Source organism: Ranitomeya variabilis, chromosome 1 (assembly GCF_051348905.1).
Source record: "Ranitomeya variabilis isolate aRanVar5 chromosome 1, aRanVar5.hap1, whole genome shotgun sequence".
Classification (NCBI taxonomy): Eukaryota; Metazoa; Chordata; class Amphibia; order Anura; family Dendrobatidae; genus Ranitomeya; species Ranitomeya variabilis.
This window is the reverse complement of record NC_135232.1, coordinates 196,956,564-196,980,199: the sequence shown is the minus strand read 5'-3', so window position 1 is coordinate 196,980,199 and position 23,636 is coordinate 196,956,564. Positions and strand designations below refer to the sequence as shown.

At 46.0% G+C, this 23,636-nt stretch overlaps 1 protein-coding gene and 1 long non-coding RNA gene across 4 annotated transcripts in view; one reads left to right on the top strand and one right to left on the bottom strand.

Moving 5' to 3' along the window:
- CHSY3 (chondroitin sulfate synthase 3) overlaps positions 1–23,636 on the bottom strand; it is a 438,108-nt gene that overhangs the window by 70,295 nt on the left and 344,177 nt on the right. The window lies entirely within an intron of this gene.
- The window catches only part of LOC143808663 (uncharacterized), a 147,194-nt gene that overhangs the window by 46,751 nt on the left and 76,807 nt on the right, over positions 1–23,636 (top strand). The window lies entirely within an intron of this gene.

Below are 23,636 nucleotides of genomic sequence, written 5' to 3'. Positions count from 1 at the left end.
AGCCATCCATAATCTTTCTCCTCCGTATATTTCCACCCTAATCTCTCAATATCTTCCCTCACGTAATCTCCAGTCCTCCCAAGACCTCCTCCTCTCCTCCACGCTTATTCGCTCCTCACCCAATCGCCTCCAAGACTTCTCCCGAATATCACCCATCCTCTGGAATTTAGTGCCCCAACACATCCGGTTATCCACTACTTTTGGATCCTTCAAAAGAAACCTGAAAATCCACGTCCTCAAGAAAGCTGACAACCTGGAATGACCACATGGCCACCTCAACACCATCGGTGCTATTATGGGGAATGTCTCCTTCCCCATAATCCTGTAGAATGTAAGCCCGCAAGGGCAGGGTCCTCTTCCCTCTGTACCAGTCTGTCATTGTTAGTTTTGTTTACTGTAAGTGATATTTGTATTTTGATGTAACCTCTTCTCATGTACAGCACCATGGAATTAATGGTGCTATATAAATAATAATAATAATAATAATAATAATTTCTGAATGAATATATAAAAAGGCGAAAAAGTGGACAGCACTCGATAGCAAATTCAATGTAAAAAACTTGTATCCATGTTGACTCATAAATACACCTGTTATAGGTCTATACAATCTTTTGTATAGTATTTGCTGATGATTGTTGAAACCATTTTTTGCTTTTTAATATACCATAGGTTGGTGAGTTTCTAACTGTGGGAGGGGCATCTGTTGTGAACTCTGTTCTGGAACTCCCTCCTGTGGTCAGGAATGGTATTTCTGTGAGTTCTGTCCGTGGGTTCCCTCTGGTGGCTGAAAGTGGAGCTGCTGGTCTGGAGGTGGTTTCCTCAGCTGCATCGTTTAAAGACTGGGCTGGTTCCTCTATTTAACTCTGCTCAGATTGTTACCTGATGCCAGTTGTCAATGTATCTGTACTGGTTCAGATCTCACTTGGATCTCCTGATGACCTGTCTACTTCAGCAGAAGCTAAGTCCCTGTTAAGCTCATTTGTTGTTCATTTGTGTGCTGAATATATTTCTGAGTCCTGCTAAGTTTTGTCCAGCTGGCTATCATGATATTGTCTCGCTAGCTGGAAGCTCTGGGTTGCAGAGTGGCACCTACCGCGCCGTGAGTCGGCGCGGGGGGTTTCTTGCTCACTCTGCGTGGCTTTTTGTAGTTTTTTGTGCTGACCGCAAATATCCCTTTATCTATCTTCTGTCTATTTAGTAAGTCGGGCCTCCTTTGCTGAAACCTGTCTCATTCCTATGTTTGTGCCTTCCTCTTAACTCACAGTCAATATATGTGGGGGGCTGCTCTTTTCCTTTGGGGAATTTCTCTGAGGCAAGGTGAGGCTATATTTCTCTTTAGGGGAAGTTACCTGTCAGGCTGTGAAGAGTCATCTAGGCAGAGTCAGGTACGATCCACGGCTAATTCTAGTGTGTGTGATAATAGATTAGGGCTGCGGTCAGCAGAGCTCCCACTTCCCAGAGCTCGCTCTATTTTGCAGTTTTGACTATCAGGTCATTCCCGGTGCTCCTAACCACCAGGTCCAGCCATAACAGGCATCTATACCTGAACTTTTGGTTGTGCTGCTCCAATTTTTTAAATTTTACAGATAGATAAAAGTATAGATCATCCATGCACTAAGTATGTTTATCTTTATAAATACAATCTGTATAGCAGTAATGCAGTCTAAATATTGTATATTCATTATCTGCATACATCTTAGTATGCTCGGAGTGCTGTTGTATTCTTTGGTTTGTATACTATGCAGTCACAGCAGCTTGCATGTTTTCAATCTTGATTTATTCTGCTCAGAGTTGCTGGTCAGACTTTGCCTTTAGGAGTATACTATGGGAGGTGGTGACTGCCTCCTTTTCTGACTGAGCACTCCTATCAGCATAAGGTGTTTTTTAATTAGTGCTGTATCCTACCAGCCCTGTAAATTTGTAGGCTTTCAGCCCAGGAGAGGCATGTCTGATCAATATTAGGTTTAGGCCACGTGCACATATTGAGTATTTGGTGAGTTTTTTTATTTCAGTATTTGTAAGCCAACACCAGGAGTGAAACAGTTAGAGGAAAAGAATAATAAAAACACGTCACCACCTCTGCATTTTTTATCCATTCCTGGTTTTGGCTTACAAATAATGTGGTTAAAAACTCACCAAATAGGTGCAAGTGATCTTAGTGTTCCAACATAGTAAGATACGTGTTGTTGAGGCTGGTGGGCAAACATGAATTGCCAATTTATGTGCTAAGTACCTTCGTTTTATAAGTATATTTTATATAGTAGTTATGCAGTCCACATTTCATATATTCAATGTTTGCAGACATGTTAGCGATTACAGAGTGCTGCTGTCATTTTTGTTTTGAAGAAAGATAGATATAAGGCAAAAAAATATGAATGTGCGACATTTAATTTTGAGAAAAGCTCAGAACTGAAATGTCGCACATACATGGGTGAATAAAGACCAATTTATTTTTACTATCTAAAGTTGGGACGGCTGCAATTTTTTATATATACAGCCGGTGAAATAAGTATTGAACAAGTCACCAATTTTTTAAGTAAATATATTTTGAAAGGTGCTACTTACTGGAAATTCTCAACAGATGTCAGGAACAACCCAACCAAACCACACATGCAAAGAAATCAAACCATTGATGTCCATAAATTAAGTTCCATGTAATAATGAGAAATGAGACAGGGAAAAAGTATTGAGCCTTTGTTGGTGATGACAATTTCAAGATGCCTCCTTTATGGAGAAACTAGTCGCAAGCATTGCTCAGGTGTGATTTTGACCCATTCTTCCACACAAAGACTTTAAATCCTGACGGTTCTGTGGCCTATAAACTTCCATCTGTGAACGCCTTGTCATGCTGGGTTTATGGTGAAATGATGTTCTTTACACTTTTGGACTATGGCCCCAACACTGCTTACTGGAACCTTCTGTAGATTAGAAATTCTTCTGTAACCAATGCCTTCAGCATGTTTTGCAACAATAAGGTGGCAAAGGTATTGAAACAGCTCACAGATTTTAGCCATCATGAGATGTTTCTCGTTTGGGACCTTGGTAATAAATAATCTTTTTATAGGTCATCAGTTGAACCAGCTGATATTTTTCACTAAGTGCAAAATTGCTTTCTAATTACAAATAGGTTTAAGCTGCTGTCATGATCTTCCATGGCTTTTTGCATCTCTCTTTCTTCATGTGTTCAATATTTATTTTCCTGTGTCATTTCATTATTACACATACTTTATGGACATCTATGGTTTGATTACTTTAACAGTGTGGATTTGATGAGTTGTTACTGACATCTGGTCAGAATTTCATTTCAATAGTACATTTAGAAATATATTTACTTAAAAAATTGGGGATGTATTCAATACTTATTTTACCCGCTGTATATATGCAGGATACTGGATCAGTGCCCTGAGGCTTGCACCCTTTTTCTATATCTTTGAGGATAGAGAAACAAATGCTTAGATTGACCTAGACTATAATATATAGTCCACATATATTGGTTAAAGCTATAGGCATTGCAGCAATCATACCCATGCCCTTGTTTCTGAGGGGGGTCTGTATCTATTTTTCTGTCTACTGTATCTATCCACGTGTATTTAGTTAAATGTTTATGAAGACATAAGAATAAAATATTTGAGTTACAAATAATAACTGAAGGGGGAAGTTTCGTCATGTGCACACAACTAAATTTATAGCCATTTCTTGATAGAAAGGTTAAATATTTGATTTAGTCATCATTTTAGTCTGTTTTAACATTTTTCAAAAATGTATGATGTGCTATTAATAGATCTGCCTAAAATATACTTTTCTGCAAGTTTAGGAACATAATGTTAAGAGACACGGAAAATGAATAATTTACCAAAGTTAACACAGTAATACAGATTCATCTTCTATCTGGGGACCACATAAATACTAAAAAATTTGCATATGAAGTCCACATCAGTATTACGGTAGATTATTTAAAGACTGCAGTTTTGTTTTTTTAAGTTTAAAAACAGGAAACCTGACAAAATTAAAAAATATAATGGATAATTACCTGTTTAGTCAGTATTTGTTTACTACCCTACAATGATGTGCTCACAGATAATAAACACCGCATTTTTCGGATTATAAGACACACTTTTATCCCCAAAATTTGAAAAATGGCATTGCATATTATAATCCGATTGTAGCTTAACGAGGGGCAACTGCGGTGAAGCGGGGTCACAGGGGGCAGGGTCACTGCTGCAAGAAGCTGGAAGTGGCAGCAGGAGTGGGGCAATACTGCAAGCCCCGGGCTGGGAGGAGGGGATGTTAAGTTGTGCTAGATTCTGGAGGGCCCCAGGCTTTCACAAAAATGTTGTTGGCCTCCATCGTTTTCACTGCGGTGGACTTCGGGAAAATCATCGCCAAATTCCTGCAGCACCGACCCTGCCTTTTGCGGCCCCGTTCCACCACAGCCACTCTCATGGTAAGCTACCATAAAATCAGACTATAAAATGCACTACCATTTAATTTTTTTTAAAAAAACCAACAAAATATTTATATTTTCTTCCCTAAAATTTGTGGTGTGTCTTATGGTTCGGTACATCTTACAGTCCCCAAAATGAGCCAGAAAAATAGACTTCCTATAAAATATGTAAATCTTTATTAGTATGCATTAACAATACCCCACATGAACCATGGAAAATGAAATACATACTGTATATATACAATCTCTAAAGGTATAAATAGCCATTCCTATTGGGATCAAGAATACAGACAATCAAAACCAATTGTTGACACCATCACCAACCCCTCTATTGGGTCGATATCCATACACAAAAAAAGAAAAAACAATTTATACAGTGAGCTCAGCATATAAAAAATATAGCACTAAAAAATTTAAGAAAATTAGGAGGGAAGGAGGGTGGAGGATGGGGAGGAGGAAAAATAATAATAATTTTATTTCTATAGCATCAACATATTCTGCAGCACTTTGCATTTTAGAGAGGACTTGTACTGACAATGAAAGACATTACAGAATAACAATAATCACATAAATCAACAGATACCAAGAGGAAGGAGGGCCCTGATCGCAAGCTTGCACTTTATGAGGAAACAGGGGAGACATGAAAAGTGGATGGTAACAATTGTTTGTTATGTACGGTCCAGCCATCAATATAATAATATGGTGTACACATAATACTGCATCAACCGATCACCAACCAGTATGTGTACGGACACATAGGGCCATTAAGTGCATGTAGTGTATGTGAACAGATGATATGAGGGCCATGGTTTTCAAGAAACTTTTGTATGGACAAAACAGGGATAGTTGGATATGTATGTTGAGGCGACAGGCTAGTTAAAAGAAATGTGTTTTTAGGGCATGCTTAGAACTGTGGGTATTGGGGATTATTTGAAGTGTCCTGGGTAATACATTCCAAAGTATTGGCGAAGCATGCAAGAAGTCTTGGAGACGGCAATGGGAGGTTTGGATTATTGAGAATGTTAATCTTAGGTCATTAGAAGAATGGAGGGCACGAGTAGCGTGGTAAACTGAGATGAGGAAGGAGAGGTATGTGTAGTGCTGAAGCCTGGAGCACTTTGTGTGTGAGAATGGTAAGTTTATATTGAACTCTATATAGGATGGGAAACCAGTGCAATGACTAGCACAGGGTAGAGGCATCGGAGGAATGTGATCCTGGCTTCTGTATTCAGGACATATTGGAGAGGGGTGTGTTTACTAAGAGAGAGATTGATTAGTAGAGAGTTGCAATAGTACAGACAGGAATGAATAAGAGCAACAGTAAGAGTCAAAGGTAAGAAAAGGTTGAATTCTAGAATGGTTTTTGATGTGTAGATGACATGAGTGGGTAAGTGATCAGATGTATGGAGTGAAGGACAGATCTGAATGAAATATGACCACAAGACAGCAGGCATGTTGCCAGAGAGTAATGGTAGAACCACACACGGAGATGTCAATATCGGACATCGGTAAGTTAGTGGAGGTAGGAAACATAAGGAGTTCAATTTTTGACAGGTTCAGCTTCATATAGAGGGAGGATAAAATGTTAGAGACAGCGGAAATACAATCATTGGTGTTTTGCAATAATGTAGGCATGATGTCAGGAGTAGTGTTGCATAATTTGGTATCATCAGAATAGAGATGGTACTGAAATACAAATCTAATTTTATTTGTCCAATAGGGGCAGCATACAAGGAGAAGAGGAAGGGGCCTAGAACTGATCCCTGAGGAACCCCAGTAGTGATAGGAAGAGGAGCCAGCAAAAGATACCGTGAATTAGAAGTCATAAAGATAGGAGGAGAACCAAGAGATACTGGTGTACTTGAGGTTGATAGAGCATAGCATAGTGAGGAGGAGCTGGTGATCCACAGTGTCAAATGCAGCTGAGAGATCCAGGAGAATCAGCATGGAGTAGTGACCATTAGATTTAGTTGTTAGTAGATCATTAGAGACTTTAGTGAGGGCACTTTCAGTAGATTGCAGAAACCAGATTGTAGGGGGTCAAGAAGATAGTTATCTGAGAGATAGTGGATAAGACAGGAGTGCACCAAGCGTTCCAGGAGTTGAGAGCTGAAGGGAAGATTAGAGACAGGTCTATAGTTAGCAGAATAATTTTGGCTGAGGGATTATTTTTTTAAGTAATGGATGTATGCTGGCATGTTTGAGGAGGGAAAGATACCAGATGAGAGAAAGAGGTTGAATATTTTAGTTAGATGAGAGGTGACAGCCGGGAAAATGGACTGGAGGAGATATGATGGAATAAGATCACTGGTGCAAGTAGTAGGGAGAGAAGATTCAAGGATCTTATCTTTTCTTCTTCCTGACTGGTTCAAAGACAGAGAGTGAGCTAGATGCAGTGGGAAAGGGAGGACCGTGCAAGATATTAAGGAATTGGGAGAAAGTTACTTGTCAGATATGGTAAATTTTTTCTTTGAAATAATTGGCCAGATCGTCAGCGCTGAGGTCAGTGCTCGGGGCCTGTATTCTTGGATTGAGGAGGAAATGGAAAGTGTCAAAAAAACATTTTAAATTGTTGGATAATGAGGTAATGAGCATGTTGAAATAGGATGGTGGGAGGTGAAGTGCAGAGTTATATGTTTTAAGAACAGCAAAAATTTAGTTGTTCATTTAGGCCTTTCGGTTGGATAGATTAAAATTGAAAAATCCATGGGCTCTCTTTTTGCAAAAGGACGCAATTTCAATCCCCTCACCTAGGGTTTGGTGTAACAACCTCGATAACTATAGAATAAATACTATTGAGATCAACCCCATGAGCAGGCCTGATGTCTCGGCAGGGGTTTAACCCTTTCATTCCTGGCATCTCCCAGATGTTCACCTATACGTTTTCAAAACTCTCTTGTCGTTTTGCTCATATTTGAGTGGACAGAAATAGGAGTCCACATATAGTACCCGCTTGGTACTACAGTTGGGAAGATCATGAATAGTGAGTGCAACTTCTATTCTATTTGCCTTGGCGTTACTTACAGTTTTTGAGGGACATATCCACTTGCAAAATTTACAGTGTCCACATATATAAACCTCTATACTTTTTCTATTAAGCCAAGTTCCTGCCTGCGCAGGGGACTGATAGAGGCTGTGCACTAAATGATCTCCTTTTCTATAATAAATGGCCCTAAGGCCGTTTCCTTGTTGCCCTCATCATAAAAATCAACCAAGAAATTTACTACTTCAAAATCATCCTGTCATATGTCTCACACCCTACTGAGAGTCATTAGTTTTAAAATATTTCTTCCATTTCAATTTACAACCAATTAGGGCAAAGTCCTTTACCCAACTGAATGAATTAGAATGTTCAGTGGGTACAAATCAAAGGCCCCCTTTGAGCATTTGAATATTCGTGGTGTAATGTCAAATGATGAAAGATTAATGATCTGGTTATCTCACAACTCCTTCCTATAATTGGCTGCCCCTGTGTTCTCTGTCTCAAATGAAAAGATGGCGCTCTCTGCTCTAAAAAAAGAGGACGTGACAGAGGACGCAAATGATGGATGTTGTGGTCGCAGAAGATGAAGTGGGGTAGAAGGAAAACTGGTGTGGGAATCTTGGTTACCTGTTTTGAGGGCCTGCTATCTTACACTATCTACTGATTTCTTTTACCTCTGGATTTATAATGTGGTCCCTTTGTAGACCTATAGGACAAGTGATTTTTTTAGCGTCTGATGATTCCAAATCTGAAGATAATACTGTATATCCATAGTTACATAGTTACATAGTTACATAGTTATTAAGGTTGAAGGAAGACTTTAAGTCCATCTAGTTCAACCCATAGCCTAACCTAACATGCCCTAACATGTTGATCCAGGGGAAGGCAAAAAAAACCCATGTGGTAAGAGTAAGCTCCACCATGGGGAAAAAAATTCCTTCCCGACCCCACATACGGCAATCAGACTAGTACCCTGGATCAACGCCCTATCAAGGAATCTAGTGTATATAGCCTATCCGTGGAGGTTGTTGAATTTTCAGATAGAAAAGTATATGCTTTCCTATCCTGAAAGTCAGACAGATCCCTGATTATTTTTTATATTTCCTTTTCTTAAGCTGATTTTGGAAGCATTCCACCTATGTTTGTAGAATGGCTTCCTTCTTTTGAAAGCCATGGATTGTTTTTTACTTTAAGATAAGCTCAATCTAATTGGGCACAGGACTCATGTGATATATCCTCATTTGAGCCCCAGGAACGCGAGTGCTGACACCGCTGGAATGTTACCGGCACGGGTGGTGAGTATAGGTCTTTTTGTTTTAATGGGGGCAAACACTGAGATTGAGAAAGGGTTGTCCTAGTAGTGGACAACTCCTTTAACTAAATATCAAAATGACACAAACTCCATTTACACTCTTACTGGTAGTGCTACATAATTTATCTACTACTGAACTCACGTTGAAAACTATCCATTAGTAATGGTACAATGATGGGCTAGACATTTCCAACTGAAATTAGGAGATTGCAACCTGTTGTCAATAATGAAGCTCATTACTATTGCTGTAAAACTAGTTAGGCAGATTTCCATGCAGGAGCAAATTATCATTTAATCTCTTTAATAAAATTAACTTAATTAAAACATGACTTAATTATTTTATTGCCCACAGTATGAACTGATATAATTTACATTTGTGGGCCACAGAACTATTGTCTTTTAAACTAAATTAGATAATGTAGACATGTGTTCATAAAATAATAACAGAAAATCTGAACTTATTCTGAGTGTAATGTAAATGTGGGTTATACAGCTTAACCCCTTCCTGACATCTGACGTACTATCCCGTCGAGGTGGGGTGGGCCCGTATGACCGCCGACGGGATAGTACGTCATACGCGATCAGCGGCGCTCACGGGGGGAGCGCCGCCGATCGCGGCCGGGTGTCAGCTGATTATCACAGCTGACATCCGGCACTATGTGCCAGGAGCGGTCACGGACCGCCCCCGGCACATTAACCCCCGGCACACCGCGATCAAACATGATCGCGATGTGCCGGCGGTGCAGGGAAGCATCGCGCAGGGAGGGGGCTCCCTGCGGGCTTCCCTGAGCCCCCCGCAGCAACGCGATGTGATCGCGTTGCTGCGAGGGTCTTACCTCCCTCCCTGCAGCTCCCAGACCCGGATCCAAGATGGCCGCGGATCCGGGTCCTGCAGGGAGGGAGGTGGCTTCACAGACGCCTGCTCAGAGCAGGCATTGTGAAGCAGCCTGCACTTTCCTCAGATCGGTGATCTGTCAGAGTGCTATGCAAACTGACAGATCACCGATCTGTATTGTCCCCCCCTGGGGCAAAGTAAAAAAGTTAAAAAAAAATTTTTCCAAATGTGTAAAAAAAAAAAAAAAAAAATATTCCAAAATAATGAAAAAAAAAAAAAAATATTATTCCCATAAATACATTTCTTTATCTAAATAAAATAAAAAAAACAATAAAAGTACACATATTTAGTATCGCCGCGTCCGTAACGACCCAACCTATAAAACTGCCCCACTAGTTAACCCCTTCAGTAAACACCGTAAGAAAAAAAAAAAAAAAACGAGGCAAAAAACAACGCTTTATTACCATACCGCCGAACAAAAAGTGGAATAACACGCGATCAAAAAGACGGATATAAATAACCATGGTACCGCTGAAAACGTCATCTTGTCCCGCAAAAAACGAGCCGCCATACAGCATCATCAGCAAAAAAATAAAAAAGTTATAGTCCTGAGAATAAAGCGATACCAAAATAATTATTTTTTCTATAAAATAGTTTTTATCGTATAAAAGCGCCAAAACATAAAAAAATTATATAAATGAGATATCGCTGTAATCGTACTGACCCGACGAATAAAACTGCTTTATCAATTTTACCAAACGCGGAACGGTATAAACGCCTCTCCCAAAAGAAATTCATGAATAGCTGGTTTTTGGTCATTCTGCCTCACAAAAATCGGAATAAAAAGTGATCAAAAATGGTCACGTGTCCGAAAATGTTACCAATAAAAACGTCAACTCGTCCCACAAAAAACAAGACCTCACATGACTCTGTGGACCAAAATGTGGAAAAATTATAGGTCTCAAAATGTGGAGACGCAAAAACTTTTTTGCTATAAAAAGCGTCTTTTAGGCTGGTTTCACACTTGCGTTTTTATCTGCATGCGTTTTTAAAAAAAACGCATGTGTGAAAAAACGCATGTAAACGTGGTAAAACGCATGCGTTTTTAGACGCATGCGTTTTTATAGAAAAACACAAGAAAACAAACAAAAAAAAAAAACCCTACCCCTAACCCTACCCCTAACCTGAAATACGTGGCACTAAAATATACGTTTATATACGTATATAAGTGCCACGATATTTCAGTGGCCACGTATATAAGTGCCACGTATATAAGTGCCACGTATATAAGTGCCACGTACTTAAGTGCCACGTACTTAAGTGCCACGTACTTAAGTGCCACGTACTTAAGTGCCACGTACTTAAGTGCCACGTACTTAAGTGCCACGTACTTAAGTGCCACGTATTTACGTGCCACGTATTTACGTGCCACGTATTTACGTGCCACGTACTTAAGTGCCACGTACTTAAGTGCCACGTATTTACGTGCCACGATATTTCAGTGCCACGTATAACCACATAGTTATAGTATTTATAGTACGTGGCACTGAAATACGTGGCACTGAAATATCGTGGCACTGAAACACGTGGCACTGAAACACGTGGCACTGAAACACGTGGCACTTAAATACGTGGCACTTAAATACGTGGCACTTAAATACGTGGCACTTAAATACGTGGCACTTATGACTGTCAGAAAATGTTCATTAAACGGTTAGAGGTGAGGTTAGGGGTAGGGTTAGGGTTACCGTTGGGATTAGGGTTAGGGGTGTGTTTGGGTTAGGGTTTCAGGTAGAATTGGGGAGTTTCCACTGTTCAGGCACATCAGGGGCTCTCCAAACGCGACATGGCGTCCGATCTCAATTCCAGCCAATTCTGCGTTGAAAAAGTAAAACAGTGCTCCTTCCCTTCCGAGCTCTCCCGTGCATCCAAAAAGGGGTTTATCCCAACATATGGGTTATCAGCGTACTCGGGACAAATTGAACAACAACTTCTGGGGTCCAAGTTCTCTTGCTATCCTTGGGAAAATAAAAATTTGGGGGGCTAAAAATCATTTTTGTGGGAAAAAAATATGTTTTATTTTCACGGCTCTGCGTTGTAAACTGTAGTGAAACACTTGGGGGTTCAAAGTTCTCACAACACATCTAGATAAGTTCCTTGGGAGGTCTAGTTTCCAATATGGGGTCACTTGTGGGGGGTTTGTACTGTTTGGGTACATCAGGGGCTCTGCAAATGCAACGTGACGCCTGCAGACCAATCCATTTAAGTCTGCATTCCAAATGGCGCTCCTTCCCTTCCGAGCTCTGTCATGTGCCCAAACAGTGGTTACCCCCCACATAGGGGGTATCAGCGTACTCAGGACAAATTGGACAACAACTTGTAGGGTCCAATTTATTCTGTTACCCTTGTAAAAATACAAAGCTGGGGGCTAAAAAATCATTTTTGTGAAAAAAAAAAAGAATTTTTATTTTCACGGCTTTGCGTTACAAACTGTAGTGAAACACTTGGGGGTTCAAAGTTCTCACAACACATCTAGATAAGTTCCTTGGGAGGTCTAGTTTCCAATATGGGGTCACTTGTGGGGGGTTTGTACTGTTTGGGTACATCAGGGGCTCTGCAAATGCAACGTGACGCCTGCAGACCAATCCATTTAAGTCTGCATTCCAAATGGCGCTCCTTCCCTTCCGAGCTCTGTCATGTGCCCAAACAGTGGTTACCCCCCACATAGGGGGTATCAGCGTACTCAGGACAAATTGGAAAACAACTTTTAGGGTCCAATTTATTCTGTTACCCTTGTAAAAATACAAAGCTGGGGGCTAAAAAATCATTTTTGTGAAAAAAAAAAGAATTTTTATTTTCACGGCTTTGCGTTACAAACTGTAGTGAAACACTTGGGGGTTCAAAGTTCTCACAACACATCTAGATAAGTTCCTTGGGAGGTCTAGTTTCCAATATGGGGTCACTTGTGGGGGGTTTGTACTGTTTGGGTACATCAGGGGCTCTGCAAATGCAACGTGACGCCTGCAGACCAATCCATTTAAGTCTGCATTCCAAATGGCGCTCCTTCCCTTCCGAGCTCTGTCATGCGCCCAAACAGTGGTTACCCTCCATATATGGGGTATCAGCGTACTCAGGACAAATTGGACAACAACTTTTGGGGTCCAGTTTATTCTGTTACTCTTGTAAAAATACAAAAGCTGGGGGCTAAAAAATCATTTTTGTGAAAAAAAAAAAAGAATTTTTATTTTCACAGCTCTGCGTTATAATCTGTAGTGAAACACTTGGGGGTGCAAAGCTCTCAAAACACATCTAGATAAGTTCCTTAGGGGGTCTAATTTCCAAAATGGTGTCATTTGTGGGGGGTTTCAATGTTTAGGCACATCAGGGGCTCTCCAAACGCAACATGGCGTCCCATCTCAATTCCAGTCAATTTTGCATTGAAAAGTCAAATGGCGCTCCTTCCCTTCCAAGCTCTGCCATGCGCCCAAACAGTGGTTTACCCCAACATATGGGGTATCTGCGTACTCAGGACAAATTGCACAACGTTTTTTGGGGACCAATTTCTTCTCTTACCCTTGGGAAAATAAAAAATTGGGGGCGAAAAGATCATTTTTGTGAAAAAATATGATTTTTTATTTTTACGGCTCTGCATTATAAACTTCTGTGAAGCACTTGGTGGGTCAAAGTGCTCACCACACATCTAGATAAGTTCCTTAGGGGGTCTACTTTCCAAAATGGTGTCACTTGTAGGAGGTTTCAATGTTTAGGCACATCAGGGGCTCTCCAAACGCAACATGGCGTCCCATCTCAATTCCAGTCAATTTTGCATTGAAAAGTCAAATGGCGCTCCTTCACTTCCGAGCTCTGCCATGCGCCCAAACAGTGGTTTACCCCAACATATGGGGTATCTGCGTACTCAGGACAAATTGCACAACATTTTTTGGGGACCAATTTCTTCTCTTACCCTTGGGAAAATAAAAAATTGGGGGCGAAAAGATCATTTTTGTGAAAAAATATGATTTTTTATTTTTACGGCTCTGCATTATAAACTTCTGTGAAGCACTTGGTGGGTCAAAGTGCTCACCACACATCTAGATAAGTTCCTTAGGGGGTCTACTTTCCAAAATGGTGTCACTTGTAGGGGGTTTCAATGTTTAGGCACATCAGGGGCTCTCCAAACGCAACATGGCGTCCCATCTCAATTCCAGTCAATTTTGCATTGAAAAGTCAAATGGCGCTCCTTCCCTTCCAAGCTCTGCCATGCGCCCAAACAGTGGTTTACCCCAACATATGGGGTATCTGCGTACTCAGGACAAATTGCACAACATTTTTTGGGGACCAATTTCTTCTCTTACCATTGGGAAAATAAAAAATTGGGGGCGAAAAGATCATTTTTGTGAAAAAATATGATTTTTTATTTTTACGGCTCTGCATTATAAACTTCTGTGAAGCACTTGGTGGGTCAAAGTGCTCACCACTAGTGTTGAGCATTCCGATACCGCAAGTATCGGGTATCGGCCGATACTTGCGGTATCGGAATTCCGATACCGGGATTCCGATACTTGCCGCGTATCGGATACCGGAATCGGAAGTTCTAAGATTCAAAAAGCAGAAATTCAGCCAATGAGATTGATTCCAAGTGTGGGCACATCCTGTTTAGCATGGAGGGCATGAAACTACTGGCAAGGCTGTGATTGGCTGGTGTAATGATGTCATGATGCAGTTTAAAAGTCGCTGGCGCCATTTTGCGATCACTCTGCTGTGAATTCAGTTAGTGACAGGACGCTGTTTGCTGACTGAGGGACAGTTTAGAGATAGCGATTTGCTTCTTTGTGCTTTCCAAAGGCTAATTTAGCAACCGCTGTGTTCACCTACTATTCACCTTGCTTTTGCCTTGTAGCGCTGTTTTCACAGCGATCTGCAGGGTCTGTGTGTGTGTGTGTGTGAGTGCAGCCCAGTCTCCAGTCTGAGTGCAGCCACATAGGCCATCCATAGTTGGTTGTATTCAGTTCAGGGAGGGTGGTTCATTGCCTCATACTGTTCCTTTTTTTTTTTTTTTTCCCAAGTAGTGTAGTCTGCTGCTAATTTATTCAAAAAAATCCTATTAGTGTCTTTCCACCCGTCTCCAGCTAATTTGTGGAAAAACACTACATAGGATAAAGTAGAGGAGGGTTTTTGGGCCTTGCAGCGCCGTTTACGGCTGTCTGCACGGTCTCCGTGTGACTGCAGCTCGCCCTGTAATCTGTGAGCAGCTGTAGCCTGGTTGTCTCCAGCTCAGGGTTTTTCACTGCGTCATACCGCCAAATCAATTTTCTTTTTTTTCAAAGTAGTGTAGTCTGCTGCTAATTAATTTAAAAAAATCCTATTAGTGTCTTTCCACCCGTCTCCAGCTAATTTGTGGAAAAACACTACATAGGATAAAGTAGAGGAGGGTTTTTGGGCCTTGCAGCGCCGTTTACGGCTGTCTGCACGGTCTCCGTGTGACTGCAGCTCGCCCTGTAATCGGTGAGCAACTGTAGCCTGGTTGTCTCCAGCTCAGGGTTTTTCACTGCGTCATACCGCCAAATCAATTTTCTTTTTTTTCAAAGTAGTGTAGTCTGCTGCTAATTAATTTAAAAAAATCCTATTAGTGTCTTTCCACCCGTCTCCAGCTAATTTGTGGAAAAACACTACATAGGATAAAGTAGAGGAGGGTTTTTGGGCCTTGCAGCGCCGTTTACGGCTGTCTGCACGGTCTCCGTGTGACTGCAGCTCGCCCTGTAATCTGTGAGCAGCTATAGCCTGGTTGTCTCCAGCTCAGGGTTTTTCACTGCGTCATACCGCCAAATCAATTTTCTTTTTTTTCAAAGTAGTGTAGTCTGCTGCTAATTAATTTAAAAAAATCCTATTAGTGTCTTTCCACCCGTCTCCAGCTAATTTGTGGAAAAACACTACATAGGATAAAGTAGAGGAGGGTTTTTGGGCCTTGCAGCGCCGTTTACGGCTGTCTGCACGGTCTCCGTGTGACTGCAGCTCGCCCTGTAATCTGTGAGCAGCTATAGCCTGGTTGTCTCCAGCTCAGGGTTTTTCACTGCGTCATACCGCCAAATCAATTTTCTTTTTTTTCAAACTAGTGTAGTCTGCTGCTAATTTATTCAAAAAAATCCTATTAGTGTCTTTCCACCCGTCTCCAGCTAATTTGTGGAAAAACACTACATAGGATAAAGTAGAGGAGGGTTTTTGGGCCTTGTAGCGCCGTTTACGTCTGTCTGCACGGTCTCCGTGTGACTGCAGCTCTATCTGTTGTCAGTTCAGCCCCCAAAAAATAAATAAATAATAAAGTTCACCAAACACACCAGTTACACCACTTTACATTTCTGTAGGCCACATTAGCTCATATTTGTGTCTAGTCCACACTTTAGATAATTAGTGCTTCTTATACCTGTTAGGAGGAGTTGCTCAGGAATAAGCACACAAATCCGTTAGTACTTTTCTGCTTATCTTTATCAGTCAACCAAGATGAAGAAGGCAGTGAGTAAGGCACGGGGGCGTGGGAGCCGTCGCGGAGCAGGGAGGGGACGTGGGGATTCTGTGCCTGCTGCGGGCACCGGTGACTCATCAGCACCCACTTTCACCAGGCAACAGTCGTTCATGCGAAGCTTTGTGTCCGAGCGCCGTACACCGCTGCTGCGTGAAGAACAAATTGAAGCTGTTGTCGGATGGATGGCAGCTAATGCATCAACTTCCATTAGTGCCACATCCTCTCAGACACAGAGCACTGGAGAGCAGCCATCTGTCTCTTCACCACCTGCCAAATTGCCCAGGCAGACAGAGAGCCCAGGACAGGAGCCGTCTCTACTTCTGTTCTCTGAATCTCTTGGCTTGGAAACAGGGGGCCAGCCAAGCAGCATTGGAGAAATGGAAGAAGAGGCAGGGTGCAGTGATGCCCAACAGCTTTTTCTGTCTTCCTCTGAAGAGGCGGGTGGGCCAGTGGCTCCGGTCACCACATCGCAGGCCGCATCAGCTGATGATGACACTCAGGTGCCACTTACTGGTGCGTGCTCTGCTGCTGAGACTACCCAGGAGGAGCAGTTGGGGGCAGAGGGTAGTGTAGATGATGAGGTCCTCGACCCATCTTGGCGTGAGGGACAGGAAGGTGGTGGGAGCAGCTCTGAGGAAGAGATTCCCCGTACGGCCCAAAGAGGGAGAGGGAGGGGGAAGACTGCGGATCCTGCAGCCTCCGCTTTGGCACCCGTTAGGAGCATGTCTCTTCCAAAAGCCAAAAAGGGCGCTCCCAAGACTTGCAGTGCCTGGTCCTTTTTTGACACAGTTGCAGATGACATTTGCTATGTCAGATGCAACGTGTGTCATCAAAAAGTCAAAAGAGGTCGAAATGTCAGCAACCTCAATACCTCCAACATGTGGAAACATGTGCGCAACAGGCACCCGGCGGAGTTAGAAAAACACACTGAAGAGGTAGGCCAACCAACAGCGGCAGCTACCACCTCTTCAGCTCGTGTTGCCTCTTCCTCTACCTCACACGCAGCTGGTTCGGCGTCCTCCCAGGATCGCCGTGGAAGAACCTCTGCCCCTGTTGTCCAGAGACCCGCTGTAATTCCACCCGCAGCGCCACTTTCCCAGTCATCCACACACTCCCAGCCCAGTCTACAGCCATCGGTAGTACAGGCATGGGAGAAAAGGCGGCCTTTCTCGTCAAACCACCCACGAGCACAGGCTCTGACTGCAGGCATTGCCAAACTTCTGTCACTGGAAATGCTGTCATTCAGGCTGGTGGAGACTGACAGCTTCCGTGACTTCATGTCATTGGCAGTCCCACAGTACAAAGTGCCCAGCCGCTTTTACTTCAGCAGGCAAGCCGTCCCTGCCCTGCAGAAGCATGTGGAGGGACACATAAAACACGCGCTACTGAACGCCGTCAGTAGCAAGGTCCACCTCACCACCGATGCGTGGACCAGTCAACATGGACAGGGGCGATACCTTTCCCTCACTGCCCATTGGGTTAATGTCGTTGAGCCGGGTACAGACCGTGCGAGTGGCGCAGGACGTGTCCTGCCCACTCCAAGGATTGCAGGAATCCATTCTGTACGCATTGACTCCTCCTCTTACACCAGTTCCTCAGAATCATCGCTGCAGGAGCCGTCACAGTCCACCTCCACATGGACCCGTGATGAACGTGTACCTGTTACGACCGACATGAGCACAGCCGTGGCCAAACGTCAACAGGCCGTCTTGAAATTAATTTTCTTGGGGAATCGTAGCCACACAGCGCAGGAGCTCTGGAATGCCATCAAGCAGGAGAGCGATGTGTGGTTTGTGCCAGCGAATCTCCAGCCAGGCATGGTAGTGTGTGATAATGGCCGAAATCTGGTGGCAGCTCTGGGCCTCGGCAACCTCACTCACATCCCATGTCTGGCACATGTGCTCAATTTGGTCGTGCAGAGCTTTTTGAGGGACTATCCGGATCTTGATGCACTGCTGCACAAGGTCCGCCTAGAGTGTGCTCACTTGCGGCGTTCCAGCACGGCAAAAGCGCGCATTGCGGCTCTGCAGCGCCGACACCGCCTGCCGGAACATCGCATCATATGTGACCTACCTACCAGGTGGAATTCCACGTTACATATGTTGGAGCGGTTGTGTGAGCAGCAGCAAGCTGTAATGGAGTACCAGCTGCTTCAGGCGCAAAAAAGTCGCAGTCAGCGCCGTACAGACTTCACAACCACAGAGTGGGCCACTATGAATGACGTCTGCCAGGTTTTGCGTCCCTTTGATTATTCCACGCGGATGGCGAGTGCAGATGATGCACTAGTCAGCATGACTGTCCCCCTTATCTGCCTGCTTGAAAAATCACTGCAAGCGCTAAGGGATGATGTTGTGGAAGAGGTGGAGGATGAGGATTCACCATTTCCATCATCTTCTGGACAGTCAGCGCCACGTGGTTCCTCACAAACGCGTAGGCAGGGGACCGTTTGTGAGGAGGATGAGGAGGAGTCAATGGAGGAGGAAGACATCCGTCCAGAGGAGGGAGTTACACAATTGTCCAGTACTCAGTGTGTACAGCGAGGGTGGGGTGATGACGAGCGGGCAGAGATCACGCCTCCAGCAGGGGACAGCGTTTCTTGGGCAGTTGGCAGTCTGCAGCACATGGTGGATTACATGCTGCAGTGCCTGAGAAACGACCGCCGCATCGCCCACATTCTCAACATGTCTGATTATTGGGTGTTCACCCTCCTCGATCCTCGCTACCGGGACAACGTAGAAAGCCTCATCACACCGTTGAACCGGGAGCGAAAAATGCGGGAGTACCAAGACACACTGGTCAATTCCATCATCTTCTCCATTCCAACTGAGAGAAGTGCTGCTAGTGCATTCCAAAGCAGCTCAGTGCGTCCAGGCCGTGGTGGAGGCTCTGCACAAAGAGGGAGCAGAAGCAGTGCCTCTGCCCAAGGCAAGACCAGTATGGCCGAACTGTGGCACAGTTTTCTGTGCCCGCCACAAAAGTCTACACCATCACAGACGGCTCCAGTCAGCAGGAGGCAACGGTTCCGTCAGATGGTGACAGACTACATGTCTTGCCCTCTTGCTGTACTCCCAGACGGCTCTTCCCCTTTCAAGTTTTGGGTCTCAAAGCTGGATACATGGCCAGAGCTAAGCCAGTATGCATTGGAGGTGCTGTCTTGCCCTGCGGCCAGTGTATTATCGGAACGTGTCTTTAGTGCTGCAGGTGGTGTACTAACTGACCGTCGCATGCGACTATCCTCCGATAACGTTGACCGGCTTACTTTCCTGAAAATGAACAAGGCCTGGATCTCGCCGGAATTTGCCACTCCTCCTCCTGATTGAATAATTAGGTCACTGTATACGTTATCCAGGTCTCCTGTTGTGTTCATCTTTCTACCACCTGAACTTAAATTCCTGGGCTCCAACACCGCCAGTTGAGGCTCAGACGTGCCGTCTGCACAGTCAAAACATACGACCCAGTGTTATTGGGTTTCAGTAACGTCAGCTGATCCCCAGCTGTGTAGCCGGCAATGTGTCATGCGACCGCCACGCTGACACAACAACTGAAATGTAAGGGAATCTGTCCCCCCCCCCCCAAGGCGTTTGTTACTGAAAGAGCCACCTTGTGCAGCAGTAATGCTGCCCAAGGAAAAGGTAGCTATTTTTGTTTAGCTCCTTGCACACGCAGAACTTAACACTTATAAAATGTGTCCACTGATACCGTAAAACCGTCCCGGAGGTGGGACTTTCCTTCGTAATGTGACGCAGCCCAGCCGTCATTCCTACCCCCCCGGCGCCGCGCACCGGCTCCTCAGCGTTGTTTTATTCCGTCCAGGAGCCTGCGCTGTTATGTTATCCCGTGGCCAGGCACACTTAGCGCTGCCCGTCTTCTGGCATCATTTGGTGTCTGGATGGCTGCGCCTGTGCGGCCGCGCTGGCAGAGAGCCCGCCTCGCAGTGTCTTCTGATTTAATCCCACTGGGGGCCTGGGATCCATGGACATGCGCAGTGCATATCTGAACCTCCACCTCTCACTCATTTCCCTATGGCTTCTTCAGACTGTTCGGTGTCAGCTGGTCCCTAACAGCATGCCACGGCCGTGACACCGCACAGTCTGAAGAAGCCATAGGGAGATGAGTGAGAGGTGGAGGTTCAGATATGCAGTGCGCATGTCCATGGATCCCAGGCCCCCAGTGGGATTAAATCAGAAGACACTGCGAGGCGGGCTCTCTGCCAGCGCGGCTGCACAGGCGCAGCCATCCAGACACCAAATGATGCCAGAAGACGGGCAGCGCTAAGTGTGCCTGGCCACGGGATAACATAACAGCGCAGGCTCCTTGACGGAATAAAACAACGCTGAGGAGCCGGTGCGCGGCGCCGGGGGGGTAGGAATGACGGCTGGGCTGCGTCACATTACGAAGGAAAGTCCCACCTCCGGGACGGTTTTACGGTTGCAGGGGACACATTTTATAAGTGTTTAGTTCTGTGTTTGCAAGGAGCATGATGAAAAGAGCCACCTTTTCCTTTTGCATCTTTTGTGCTGCACAAGCTGGCTCTTTCAGCTACAAACGCCTTGGGGGGGGGTTAAAGGTTCCCTTTCGACTTTCTCAGGCTTCGGCCTACATTGTGTTCCTCTGCTTTTCCACCTGTCCCTGGGCTCCAACACCGCCAGTTGCCGTCCAGAAGTGCTGTACGCACAGTCAACAGTCCCTCCTCTGTTATTGGGGTTCAGTAACGTCAGCTGTTCCCCTGCTGTGTGTGTGGCAATCCCTCCTACCTCCTCCAACCTCCTCCTCCTCCACCCGTCCCTGGGCTCCAACACCGCCAGTTGCCGTCCAGAAGTGCTGTACGCACAGTCAACAGTCCCTCCTCTGTTATTGGGGTTCAGTAACGTCAGCTGTTCCCCTGCTGTGTGTGTGGCAATCCCTCCTACCTCCTCCTACCTCCTCCAACCTCCTCCTCCTCCACCTGCCCCTGGGCTCCAACACCGCCAGTTGCCGTCCAGAAGTGCTGTACGCACAGTCAACAGTCCCTCCTCTGTTATTGGGGTTCAGTAACGTCAGCTGTTCCCCTGCTGTGTGTGTGGCAATCCCTCCTACCTCCTCCAACCTCCTCCTCCTCCACCCGTCCCTGGGCTCCAACACCGCCAGTTGCCGTCCAGAAGTGCTGTACGCACAGTCAACAGTCCCTCCTCTGTTATTGGGGTTCAGTAACGTCAGCTGTTCCCCTGCTGTGTGTGTGGCAATCCCTCCTACCTCCTCCAACCTCCTCCTCCTCCACCCGTCCCTGGGCTCCAACACCGCCAGTTGCCGTCCAGAAGTGCTGTACGCACAGTCAACAGTCCCTCCTCTGTTATTGGGGTTCAGTAACGTCAGCTGTTCCCCTGCTGTGTGTGTGGCAATCCCTCCTACCTCCTCCAACCTCCTCCTCCTCCAACCGTCCCTGGGCTCCAACACCGCCAGTTGCCGTCCAGAAGTGCTGTACGCACAGTCAACAGTCCCTCCTCTGTTATTGGGGTTCAGTAACGTCAGCTGTTCCCCTGCTGTGTGTGTGGCAATCCCTCCTACCTCCTCCAACCTCCTCCTCCTCCACCCGTCCCTGGGCTCCAACACCGCCAGTTGCCGTCCAGAAGTGCTGTACGCACAGTCAACAGTCCCTCCTCTGTTATTGGGGTTCAGTAACGTCAGCTGTTCCCCTGCTGTGTGTGTGGCAATCCCTCCTACCTCCTCCTACCTCCTCCAACCTCCTCCTCCTCCACCTGCCCCTGGGCTCCAACACCGCCAGTTGCTGTCCAGAAGTGCTGTACGCACAGTCAACAGTCCCTCCTCTGTTATTGGGGTTCAGTAACGTCAGCTGTTCCCCTGCTGTGTGTGTGGCAATCCCTCCTACCTCCTCCTACCTCCTCCAACCTCCTCCTCCTCCACCTGCCCCTGGGCTCCAACACCGCCAGTTGCCGTCCAGAAGTGCTGTACGCACAGTCAACAGTCCCTCCTCTGTTATTGGGGTTCAGTAACGTCAGCTGTTCCCCTGCTGTGTGTGTGGCAATCCCTCCTACCTCCTCCTACCTCCTCCAACCTCCTCCTCCTCCACCTGCCCCTGGGCTCCAACACCGCCAGTTGCCGTCCAGAAGTGCTGTACGCACAGTCAACAGTCCCTCCTCTGTTATTGGGGTTCAGTAACGTCAGCTGTTCCCCTGCTGTGTGTGTGGCAATCCCTCCTACCTCCTCCAACCTCCTCCTCCTCCAACCGTCCCTGGGCTCCAACACCGCCAGTTGCCGTCCAGAAGTGCTGTACGCACAGTCAACAGTCCCTCCTCTGTTATTGGGGTTCAGTAACGTCAGCTGTTCCCCTGCTGTGTGTGTGGCAATCCCTCCTACCTCCTCCAACCTCCTCCTCCTCCACCCGTCCCTGGGCTCCAACACCGCCAGTTGCCGTCCAGAAGTGCTGTACGCACAGTCAACAGTCCCTCCTCTGTTATTGGGGTTCAGTAACGTCAGCTGTTCCCCTGCTGTGTGTGTGGCAATCCCTCCTACCTCCTCCAACCTCCTCCTCCTCCACCCGTCCCTGGGCTCCAACACCGCCAGTTGCCGTCCAGAAGTGCTGTACGCACAGTCAACAGTCCCTCCTCTGTTATTGGGGTTCAGTAACGTCAGCTGTTCCCCTGCTGTGTGTGTGGCAATCCCTCCTACCTCCTCCTACCTCCTCCAACCTCCTCCTCCTCCACCTGCCCCTGGGCTCCAACACCGCCAGTTGCCGTCCAGAAGTGCTGTACGCACAGAGCCAAACACCTCGCCAATGTGTTAGTGGGGTTCAGCACCGCCAGCTGTTCCCCTGCTGTGTATACGGCAACGTGTACTGCGACCGCCACGCAGGCACAACAAGTTAAATGTAAGGGAACCTGACCCCCCCCCCCCCCCAGGCGTTTGTTACTGAAGGAGCCACCTTGTGCAGCAGTAATGATGCAAAGGGAAAAAGTGCCTCTTTTCGTGATGCTCCTTGCACATGCTGAACCAAACACTTATGAAATGTGTCCCCACACAGCGTTAAACCGTCCGGTAGGTGGAACTTTCCTTTGTCGTGTGACGCAGCACAGCCATCATTTTTACCCCCTTGGCGCCGTGCGCCGCCTCCTCAGCGTTGTTTTAATCTGTCCCGGAGCCTGCGCTGTTAGGTTAGCCCTTGGCCATGCACACATGTTGCGCTGCCCGTCTTCTGACCTCATTTGGTGTCAGGCTGGCTGCGCCTGTGCGGGTGCGCTGGTCGAGATCCCGCCTCGCAGTGTCGTCTAATGTAATCCCACCGCGGGCCTGTGATCCATGCCCGTGCGCAGTGCATATCCTCTCCTCTCACTCCCCTCCCTACGGCTTCTTCAGACTGTGCGATGTCAGCTGGTCCCTAATAGCATGCCACGGCCGTGACACCGCACAGTCTGAAAAAGCCGTAGGGAGGGGAGTGAGAGGAGAGGATATGCACTGCGCACGGGCACGGATCACAGGCCCGCGGTGGGATTACATTAGACGACACTGCGAGGCGGGATCTCGGCCAGCGCACCCGCACAGGCGCAG